Genomic DNA, 12,177 nt, shown 5'->3' with positions numbered 1-12,177 from the left:
ATTTGCTGAGTACCTACCTACTAGCTGATTACTGAGGTCTTTACCTGCATTAGCTCACTTCATCCTTACAAAACCCTCCTGAGTGGGTACAGTTGTTAAACCCACTTTACAGACGAGAATAAAGAGGCTCACAAAAGCAAGTAATCTGAGATCACATTAGGAAGCGCTGTATGAAGACATCCAAGATCCCTAAATATCAGTAATTAACTGCCCCAAGTTTCCTATTCTTGTGTAAGTACCTTCATCCAAAATCAATTACAGACTAATATTTTATTCCAGCTGTTTAGGATTTGTAAATTTATTGCTTCTTGGATAAAATTTACTGAAAACATTTCATATTTTACCCCTGCTCAACATAAACATTGCAGCATATGGAAGTATTCGTCTTGTACAGCCAGGAGTTGCAGAGGAGGGTTGGAGGGAGGAGTAAAACTTGATCATAGTGGTCTTGGCGGAGTCTGCTATGACATAAGGGGAGAGAAAAGCAAATTCTGCACTAAGATGATTGTCTCATCGTTACCCACAACACAAGTGGCCCTTTTCATGCTTGACATGATCTATCTCACTTGAAAGAGATTTAGAAAAAATTATTTTTTTCCACACAAGACTGGCAAAATACCCGTAAGTATTTCAGTTTCAATTTTGGTGAGCGAGGACCTTAGAACCAGGGCTGGGCAAGCAGTGTTGCTCATTTGACTCATAGTTGCATCTCTCGAGGCCCTCACATGCCTCACACTCCTCAGGCCTCATTACCTTACCTCACTTACCTCACACAACCTCGTAGTTCCCGTCTTGGTCACCTACATTTCTCTTGGCTCAAATAAGGAACCTGAAAGTCATAATAATGACCCTTTCCTCCCCCACTCCCCCTCATTTAATCATTTGCCAGTTTCTATTCATGCTGTCTTCTGAATTTCTTATATTTGATCTTCATTTCTTTCCCTGCTGCTCTGCTAGAATTTGGACCCCTTTCATTCCTCCCAGGAGCTTCCCTCCAACTGATCTTCCTGTTTCTCATTTGGTCCTCATCTAATGCATCAGAGTCAGCTTTCTGAAACCCCCGCCTATCACATTAATTGCTCTGCTTAGCAGTGGTTCTCAGCCTTCTGGCCCTTTATATACAATTCCTCATGTTGTGACCCAACCATAAAATTATTTTCGTTGCTACTTCATAACTGTAATGTTGCTACTGTTATGAATTGTAATGTAAATATCTGATATGCAGGAGTGTCTTAGGCGACCCCTGTGAAAGGGTGGTTCGACCGCCAAAGGGGTCGCGACCCACAGGTTGAGAACCGCTGGCTTAGAGTCTTCCAGAGGCTCTGTGTCAGTAGTTTGCTCTTTTTCTTTTCTTTCTTTTTTTTTTTTTGGCATGGCACTTAGAACATTCAAGATTTGGTCTCTCCCTGTCTTTCCTCTCTTGCTTTAACTCCTGCCCTCCTGCTGGTCTTGCACATGCTTCCTAGGTCCAGCCACGTTGAGCCAGACAGTACCATGTCCTTTGGCACCTGAATGCCTTTGCACATGTTGTCCCTTCTTCCTTCCTTGTCTGCCTATTTTTTTTAAATTACAGGGGTCAGTTCCCCTTCCATTACCCACCCTGGAAGACAGTTGCCTTCCTGTGCCCTCACAGTTGCTTACGTATGTACCTCTCCACTGTCGCCTTCTTTTGTGTCGCATTATAAATGTACATATGTGCATGCTTGTGGGACATAGGTTGTAAAAACTAAAGTGCTTTGGGTTCTATGAATATTCAATGAATTTGTTTAATGAATGATGGGAACCAGCATGTATTCACATGTGTAGTCCTAGACCCCTGGCCCTGAGAGAGGGGTTTAAAAGGTGCTCATTAAGTATTTGGCAGAGGAGAGCAGAGGAACAGGGGACGGGGAGGAAAGGATAAAGAGCATCAGGTGTGGAAGTATTCTTGCCTCATATGTGGGCAGGAGGATCACTAGTACCGAAGCTTGGTCTATACCAGGGGTGGGCAAACTTTTTGACTCGAGGGTCACAATGGGTTGTTAAACTGGACCGGAGGGCAGGAACAAAAGCATGGATGGAGTGTTTGTGTGAACTAATATAAATTCAAAGTAAACATCATTACATAAAAGGGTACGGTCTTTTTTTTCAATAGTTTTATTCATTTTATACGGGCCGGATCCGGCCCGCAGGCCATAGTTTGCCCACGGCTGGTCTATGCCCAGGCTGCTTTGCTTTTCTCTGCTGGGATTTAGTCACATCATTGTTGTGATGGCTTAGGGAAGAAACAGGATTGTAGAGAGTTGTGTGTGTTCCTGACATGGCACAATAGGACCTAAGCCACCATGACATCTTCAGGCACTCACCTCCTGTCCCAAGTCACCAAAGATCTGAGCTCTCTCTAATGTGGGAGTTTCTTAACCTCAGAGGGTGTCTCTGAAGCCCCCAAAGTATGCAGCATACTTTGCTTATGCTCATGTACATGTACATTTTCTGTAGAGAGGATCCATAGCATTTGTTAACATTTTGGGGTATTGGGTATTGTTAGCAGGCCTAGCATCTCCCAAGAGGATTGTATAGAATTGGGCCATTCAGACTTGAAAACCAAGGCATCTCTCTCTCTGTCTGTCTCTCTCTCTCTCTCTCTCTCTCTCTCTCTCTGTCTCTCTCTCTCACACACACACACACACACACACACACACACCAAAACAGAGCAAGCTATGGAAACCTCTGACACACTGGTTTCCGTTTCATCTTAGGCAGTTAATCTTACTGTTTTGTAGTCAGACCTTAATATTTACCTTTGAAAGATTATTAGCTTTCTGTTCCATCAAAAAGCAGAGGTTGGCTTCATGATTCCAGGTAGGCAGCATGCTAAGATGGGCCCTTGTTTAGGTAATCTAAGAGCAAAATGAGGCGTGCTGATTTGAGAAAAGCTTTTCAGAATCAATACGACCATATCAGGCAAGTGTGAGCCCTTTAGTGTTTAATAACCACTGAGTTAGGTGTGGTAGGAGAGAGGGAAGGCAACCAGCTGCCCGTAGATGCTTAGAGGTACACGCACAGCTGGTCAGTAGCCCTTGAGAGGTGGTAAGCTTCACTCATTTATCAGTCTTCTTGTACATGAGGAGATCAGGAAATGGAGCATTGTTAACAGACACCTTTTGAAAAGTGCCTGTAGTGGGGTGTGCCACAAATCACCATGACCAGTACTCTGATTTTTCCTTGATATCCTCACCAGAAAACTGAGAGAAGACCAGGCCAGGAGCAAAGTGCCCAAATATGAGAGTGTGTGTGTGTGTGTGTGTGTGTGTGTGTGTGTGTGTATCTAGAGGTATGTAGGTGGAGAAGGAGCTTTGAGGGCAAAGAGGAGAAAAATATGCTATTTGAAGTAGTTTTATGGATTAACAGAGTTTATATTGGTGTTTAAAAATTTTAATTAAAAGCATTTTAAAGGTATTTCACATGGCCCCATCCTATATAATAAAAGAGAAAGATGGTAATTGGCGTATGACCGCTACCCTTTTCATTGGCTAATCAGTGAGATATGCAAATTAGTCGACAGCCAAGATGGCAGCTAATTTGCATATGCCAGCCCCAAGCCTCAGACTGAAGCTTTAGGCTGGGGCCTGGGCGGAGCCATCCAGCGATCATTGATGGCGACAGCGGCAGGGAACCAGGCGGAGCCAGCCAGCTATGCTTGATGGCAGCAGCAGCAGGGAGCTGGGGGTGCTCCGGCCCAAGCTAACCCCTCAACCAGAGGCGTTAGGCTTGGGCGGGGGAGGAGCCAGCCAGGGATCTTTGATGGCTGCAGGCGGGAAATCGGGGCGGAGCCAGCCAGCGATCCTTGATGGCGGTGGCAGCGGCTGTGGGGAGCTGGGGGTGCCCTGGCCCAGGCCTAAATCCTCGGCCTGAGGCTTTAGGTTTGGGCCGGGGAGGAGCCAGCCAGCGATCATTGATGGCGGCCAAGGCCTAACACCTCAGCCTGAGTTAAGCTTGGGCCAAGGAGGAGCCAGCCAGCGATCATTGATGGTGGCAGCGGTGGGGAGCTGGGGGTGACCCGGCCCAGGGCTAATAACTCACCAGAGGCTTTAGTCCTCAAAGGGAGGCCAGACTGTGGCTTAGGCCCACTCCCCAAGGGGAGCAGGGAGCAGGTAGTAGGACATCCCCTAGGGCTCCCAGTATGTGATGGGGGCAAGCTGGGCTGAGGGGACCTCCCCCCCCCAGTGCACAAATTTTTGTGCACCGGGCCTCTAGTTTGTAATAATAGTCATTAAAGAAAATGTGGAAAATGCTGACTTCTCATGGTGGATTAAAGATGGCCAAGGTTCTTTGACATAAGAGGATCCTCTCCCTTGAATCTGAGCAGGCTCTGTGATAGCATGCCCCGTGTTGTGCTCGTTACCAGGCCAAGCATTACGAAACTTGCAGGTTCCACTTCCTTTCTCTCAGAACACTGGTGTGGTAGGAAGCCCAAGTGGCCCCATGGAGAGGTCCACCTGGAGGAGAACTGAGGTCCCTGGCCAGCAACCCCAACTGAACTCCCAGCTAACGGCCAGCACCGCCATGTTATTGAGCTACTGGGGAAAGCAGATTCTTCGGGGCCAGTTGAGTCACATCAGCTGCTGTGGCATGAAGCAGAGATGAGCCAACCCCTACTGAGCCCTGCCCAAATTGCAGATTAGTGAGAAAAAGAAATGATCATTGCCATTGTAAGAGGTTGCATTGTTTGTTATGTGAAATATATCATTGGAACAACCTAAAAGACAAAAAGAAATCATTCATTCATCCATATGCAGACAGTGCTAATACTTCCCTTTTTTTTAATGTGTAATTTTGAGATTTATTTACTGTTCTTTTTAAAACAATTATATCTATTAAAATTGTATATTTTTCACTTGTTACATAAACATGTAAATTTTCTACATTATTATAAGCTTCATATAATTTTAGAGACTACTCAATATAGAAGTAACTCCTATACTAACCATTCTCTTAGAATTGGTTACCAAAATGGAATTATGGAGGAGCAAAAAGAATGATTCATATTTTCTTTGATAATAGACTTGTTATAATCTTTTAGTTACCTTATCAGTGGATGCGCAACTGGAGAGGACAAAGATGGATTTCGGGAAACATTCCTGGTATACTGGGTTGAGTAGTAGCCCCTCAAAATTCCTGCCCACTCAGAACCTCAGAATGTGATCTTATTTGAGCTTTTGTACATGCAATTAGTTAAATTATGATGAAGTCATAGTGGAGTAGGATGGGCTCTAAGGCCAATGGCTGGCTTCCTCATAAGAAGGTCATGTGAAGACCTAGAGAGACACACACACCGAGGGAGAAAGACCAGGTGACCATGGAGGCAGATATTGGAATTATGAAGCTTCTAAGTCAAGGACCTCCAAGGATTGCTGACAGCTACCAGAGGCTACGAGAGGCCAGGAAGGATCTTTCCCGAGAGCCTGCAGGGGGAACATGGCCTTGTTCACCCCCTGGTTGCAGACTTCTAGCCTCCAGAATGTGGAGAGACTAAATTTCTGTTGTGTAAGCCTCCCAGTGTGTGGTGATTTGTGAGGGAGTCCTGGGAACTCTTGGATACAGATGCGGGCTTCACATGGCTGCATATCACAGTTCATTAAGGGCTCAGGATAAGAATAAATCCACAAGAAGACTTTCAAGATCCAGCATCAAAATTTAGAATCCTGTTCTCTTCCCCCACCCCACCCCAGGCCTCAACAGTCAGTATGAACTTGGCTTACTATGGTTGTTATTTTAAGCCACTAAGTTTTGGGGTGACCTGTCACACAGCCGTAGACAGCTAATGCAGCCTATACTTTGAGTATCTAGGGTGGACTCGTTAAGATTTTGTCTTAAGACAGTGAGGTCACTTGGCTTTTCTTGATGGCATGAGGGGATAGATTTTATTCTACAGGATGGACAGACTGTCAGGAACCACTTGGGACAGGCTCAGAGATCATAGCTAAAGGACAGAATTGCAGTAGTCTTCCTTTCAGTTGGGTCAGCACAGTTGCTGCCCATTTTTCATTTTCCCCTCAGTTGACTTGGTTGTACGTGGTTCCCTGAGCTGCTTGGTCTTAGCCCCCATCCTCGGGACAGACGGATGTCCAGCATTGCAGCCTCCTCGTCTAATGTATCCGTGAGGTTGGAATCCCACAGTAAGTTTTCCTCACCACTTGTTTTATTCTGAGACACCTCTGGCTGAATTGTGAAGGTTTTGCTATTACAGGTTACTGTCAAGTGTGGTGGCTGACAACTGGACTCTCCCCTCAGTTCTGCCTGGCAGAGCTGGCTTGACCAGATGTCTGGTGCTACTCCTCAGATGTCTGAATTTGATCAACCATGGCAAAAGATAAACATATGATGGAAGGGTGCTTACTGCATTAATCAAGGAGCTTAATCATTGCTATGGCTGGTATCTTGGAAGCAGCATGAAATATGAAGTCAGACATTTTGGGTTTATGTTTATCCTTTGCTATTTACTAATTGTGTGAGTTTAGGGAAGTCATATGAACTGTGAGCCCCAGTTTCTTTATCAGTAGAATGGGGACAATAATCACCCAACCTACATCCAGATGGATGTGATGAGAGAGAGACAGAAAGAGAGAGAGATTGAGAATAAAAGAGAGAGAGAGAGGAAAAACTTTAAAAGCTATGAAATGTTAATAGAGTTGTTGGCTCTTGTAGTTATTTATTACTGGTATCTCAGGGAATGTTCACGAAAAACATATTCTTAGAAAACAAGCCCAAATTCATATCAGCCCCATAAATAAGAACCATAGGACACTGCCCACAGGGAGAATTTGATTCTGTGAGTTGAGAGGTTCTGCCTACTGGGGAAGTTACTCGGGCTTTGGTTAAGGTTTTCTTAGGTGGACTCTGGCCTGGTTGATTCAGCTTCTCACGGACCCAGCTGGGACCCTGGTCTACCTCCTGCTGGCCTCGCTGTTGGCCATGTGGACCCAGTGACCCTCCTGGTGCCGGTGGTGACAGCATCGAAACCTATCCAAATTTAGAAAAATGGGAAAGTTATCCTCTGCATTTCTCATAGGCTATTTTGATACTGCTTTTTTCTTCTTTGCCCTCTTTCTCCCCAGCATTTAAAAGTATCGTGTTCACTTCATTGGGTGCCATGTGGTCTTTCCTTTGACTCCGCTGCCTCTTGTTTATGAAACACAGTGAGTCAACCGTGACAAATGGCCAGCAGCCATCTGCCTCCAAAGGACAGAGACTTTTTTCTTCCCCTTATTTTGTTTTAAAAATAATAAGGTATTTTTCCTTGTGGGGGAAATTTTTTATTATTCAGAGATACATAGCATCGAGAAAAGCTCTGAAGCCAGAAGACCTGGGTTCCAACCCCAGATCGGGCAATTACATGAGCTCTCCGGAGCCTCGGAGACTTGGGGGATGTCATGAGTGCGAAAGCCCTTTGCAAACAACGGAATGCGACGCTGATGCTCTTATCACGGCTTCTCCTTCCCAGGCACCCTCGCAGGGTAGCAGGCTTTCCAGAGACCCCTGGAAATGCTGTATCAGGGTGCGTGTGTATTTGATCTGCAACAAGAAGGTCCTGAAGACCATGTGGCGGATTTATTTCTCACCTCAAAGGTGTGCAACCCTGTTTTTTGAGATCCAGCCCCTGCCTGCTCAGTGCCCTCCAGCAGTTGTGGCCCCACCTGCAAGTTTAAGACTAGACTAGATTGTGGCCCTGAGTCTCCTGTGGATCCACCCCAGTGGCCATGGGCTTTATTCCATCCAGCTCCAAGGCTTGCTGGACCCCACAGGGGGACTATCTCTTCTGCCAGACAATGTGGACTCTGGGCCAGATGTGTGGCCCCAGCCAGCTGTGTGCTTGGATTCATTTGCATCTTCCAGGACCTTTGTCATATGAACAGTCCGAAGCAATGAGTGTTCTCTTAATTTGTGTGTAGTTGGCTTTCCACGTTTCCCCTTCTCTGAGGGTCACAGAAGTGTAAACAATGGGAAGACAGAACAGCACATGCAGATGTCACTGCTTTTATCTCTGAAGGTGTGGGCAAGCTGTCCCACACTTTTACCTCCATGTGCCTGGACGCTGTGGCCTGTGGCAAAGCAGACACTTATCAAGCGGACTGTATTTGACCCATAAGAACAGTGTTGTAATTGGGAGGCCAAGGAGGTAAGTTATCGTTAAGACCAATCGTGTGTCATAAAACCCAGAGAAGGCGCAGAAGGCAGCCAGAATAATGGGAAGAGCGAAGCTGTAATTAGAGATTGGTGGGCTCGGAAGGGACATTAGAGACCCTCCCCTCTGGACCCTATGTTTGAGCAAATGGAGCCCTGAGGGGCAGCCACCTGTGACAGGGCACACTGTTAGTTAATGGCAGGGCTGGGACTGTAATAAAGATCTTGGATAACAGCCTGGGTTTCCTCAGCTCCATTCTCCTTGGGGGTCATTGATTGGAAGGAGTCCCAGTGGTGCCATGTACTGTGTGACCTTGGGCAAGGTTATTTCACTTCTTTAAGTCTCAGTGTCCTCATTTACAAAACTGAGAAATTAATATTTCACTCATGGATTGTTGTCAAGAGTAAATGAGATCATTAATATAAGAAAAAGACTTAACTAGTGGCCAAGACAACACTAAATGCTCAGTAAGTTATGGTTATACGAAGGGCCAGTATACCATAAAGAATACATCAGTCGCTCTATTGCAACATAGATTTGGCCTAAGTAAAATGGGTTTCCCCACAATTCTAGACTAACCTTCCCTCAGCCTGGTTTGCCTCTAGTCGGCCTTGGAGTGGCTTTCAGAGGTGGGCCTGGATTCTGTCTTTCTATGGACCGAAATCACTCTCTCCATGTTATCTTGCCAACGTCCTCAGCCGTAATTAGTCATATGGGAGTCTTTTCGTTAATGTGAGGCTTGTGCTTACAATTCAGATGGTTCTTTAAAAAAAAAAAAAAAGCCAATGGAACCCGGCTGCAATGGCTCAATTGGCTGAACATTGTCCTGTGCACTGGAGGTTGCAGGCTTGGTTTCTGGTTAGGGCGCATGCCTGGGTTGCAGGTTTGATCCCCAGTCTAAATAAGTAAAAATAAAGACATTGGGAATCCATAAATGAAAGACTAGATTTTTTTTTTTTACTATTCTTTTAAAAAATATATTTTTATTGATTTTAGAGAGGAAGGAAGAGGGAGAGAGAGAGAAACATCAATGATGAGAGAATCATTGAATGGCTACCTCCTGCAGTCCCCCCCACTGGGGACCAAGCCCGCAACCCAGGCATGCACCCTTGACCGGAATTGAACCTAGGACCCTTCAGTCTTCAGGCCGATACTCTTATCCACCGAGCCAAACTGGCTAGGGCTGAAAGACTAGATTTTGAGTGTAGGTCACTCTTGATCTTTGGTCTCCCTGATATCTTCCCCCTTTCCTCTCAATCTCTGCTTTTTAAATAAAAATTTTTTAAAGCCACCAACAATTTCAAGGCTGCTCTGAAAGGAGGAAGGGAAGAGGACACACAGCCCCTGGCCTTGAAGGCAGCATACAAAGGCTCCGGGGCTCAGCCATGTGGGCCGTGGCCCCATGGGCTCAGGCACTGAGTGGGAGGCACAGGCTGATGGGCCTGAATGTGAGGAAGGAGCGGAGTGACACACCGGAAGGCCTGGCGTAGGATTAGAAGGGGCAGCTGGCTTCCCGTTGGTTCTGCCCTTCGGCTCTGCTGCTTGGCAAGGCCCAGTGTGTGAGCTGCGGCAGGTGGAATCCATTTTGATTTTCCGACGAGGCTGCAAATCCCAGGGCATGTTCGCACGGGGGTGTGTGAGGGTGGACCGAGGTTTCTGCAAAGCCCGAGTTTTCCTCCTGGCCATGCCCCTTAGAGGCAGGGCAGAGAAAGAGTTTCTGTTTTGTTTCTAAAGAAACCGAGGGACGGGGACTTAACCCGACTTAAACCAGCAGGTGTGGCTAAACCCTGGCATGGAGAGTCCGTGTCCCCCCACGGTAGCGTGCTATGGGCAGTGTTCATAAACATCCTGTTAACCCCCAGAGAGAGGAAAAGTGATCTGGTCTTAGGAAATGTCAGACCAGAGAGCCCGCAAAAGTCAGAGCTGTGCCTGGGGTGTAAGTCATGCCCACGGGCAGCGTCTGTCCGGGAGGATGTGTGTGGCCGCAGCTGCATTGCTAACCTCTGGCTCAGCCACTTGCTGAAGCCATCATTCTTTGGAAAGGGGGAACTGGACCCTGCTCCCTCCTGAAATCCAAATGCCATCAATGCCGGCCTTCTCCGGCCGCCCCGCTGACAGCTTGCGTGTCTTAGAAATCGCTGAAGGAATGTCGCCTGGAGGGAGGCTCTCTGGGTAGAGACCTCTGTGGACTCAGGCTTCCCCTGTACTGTCTCGACATAAAAGGGCGATCCAGTGTCAGGAGAAACGGATTCTAGAACATTAGACTGCATCAGTGTCCCTGGGACAATGATTAGAAATGCCAGGCCCCGGGCCCACCCCGTCCTGTCTGTCCTTGGGGCAGGGCCCAGGCACTGCATTAGTCCCAGGGGCCCCGGGGGTCCCGAGAGACTCTGACAAGGAGGTCATGGACGTGCTCCAAGACAGTGTGCAGGTTCAGTTCCCTCTGATGGGAACCAGAGGAAATCCGGGACACGCGGCACCTTCATGACCTTGGCGGCAAGGCCGCTGGGCTGCTGGCTGGGCCCCCAGTGGGGGCAGCACGAGGCAACGGATGTTTCTCTCTCATCAGTCTCTCTCTCTCTCTCTGAAAATCAATGAAAACATATTTTTTTAAAAATTGTTTAATGTCAAATCAAATTAGGAATAAGTTAGAAGTAAAGTACATTCTTTTCAGAACGGCTTCCATTTCTGCAGCGTAGTGCTGAATGTGCTTTTTACAACTGAGGGAGACGGGAAAGGGCTGTTTATCTTTGCAGTCCCCACACGTTAAGATAATGGGATTTTTTTCAACTATTGAGTTTTATTCCAGACATGTTTAAATCCTTTGTAGTCGGCGTCAGGTAGCAGTACAGCTAAAACAATCCTAACACTAGTAATGCATCATAGTGTGACATCTGTCTGTGCTTTCTGCCACCAGCCTGTCTGCCTCTTCTTCACAAACCGCCCGTCTGGGTGAGACCTGGCGGCTGACCTGAGAGGGACCTGTGGCGTCCCCTCCAGGAGGTGGCTGTGCCTCCAGGGAGACACCTGTTGATTTTGTTGGAAACAGGCAGGGCGGCCACGCTGTAAGCCAGAGGGTGAGGGCAGGTGGGGAATCGGAGCTTGTCTCCAGGTGAGCTAGTGATTACACAGGGTGGGAGCGGAGTGCCAGTCCTCCCATCTGGATTACACTTCTGGTGGCAGGAGCTAAGGATAGGGTGAAGGAAAGTGATACACCCCGGAGAGCGAGCGGGGTGAGGCGAGGAGAAGAGGCTGGGCCCGGCTGGCCGGGGCAGCCGCCAGGGCCCGCATCACCTCTGCCCTGCTCCGTCCAAAAGGGAGCTCAGTGGGACTGCATCGGTGAGGGGCTCGGTCGGTGTCCTGCCCGTTGGTCCGCAGCTCTTCTTCCTCACGATCACCCAGATGCACCCCTTTCTCCCTGCACATGTTGGCTCCTCCCGCTGGGTTTCCTGAGAAGGTGGAAGGGGGAAGGCAGGCTCTTTGCAAACTCCCCTCCCTTCCCTGCACAGGTGGGATTCACAGCCTCCCCCCTCATCTAAGGGGACATGTCCCAAGACCCAGGGTGGACGCCTGAAACCACAGACAGTGCCGAACCCTATCCAGCCGATGCTTTTCCCTACGCACACACCTTCTCCCCTGCAGGAGGCCTACGGCCTCTGGGGCCTCCCCGAATTGCCAGCATCACTGCTCCGGCGCTCTGGAGCCATTAGGAAGGAAAAGAAGGGTGACTTGGACACGAGACTGCGACCCCAGACGGCTACTCAGTGACTAATGGGCAGGAGCATATGCGTCGTGGGGACGCTGGACAAAGGAGTGAGTTACGTCCCAGGTGGAATGGGGGGCAGAGCAGGACGGCACCAGGTTTCATCCCGCTCCTCAGAACAGCGTGAAATTTAAAACACGAATTGTTTTCCTCTGGAATTTTCCATTTAATTTGGACCCAGGTTGACTGCAAGTCATTGAGAGTGGAAGGCAAACCACGGCTAGGGGGCGCTGCTGTCCTGCTTCCATCG

This window comes from Myotis davidii, unplaced genomic scaffold, assembly GCF_000327345.1.
Source record: "Myotis davidii unplaced genomic scaffold, ASM32734v1 scaffold496, whole genome shotgun sequence".
Taxonomy (NCBI): domain Eukaryota; kingdom Metazoa; phylum Chordata; class Mammalia; order Chiroptera; family Vespertilionidae; genus Myotis; species Myotis davidii.
Note: the sequence above shows the minus strand (reverse complement) of the source record.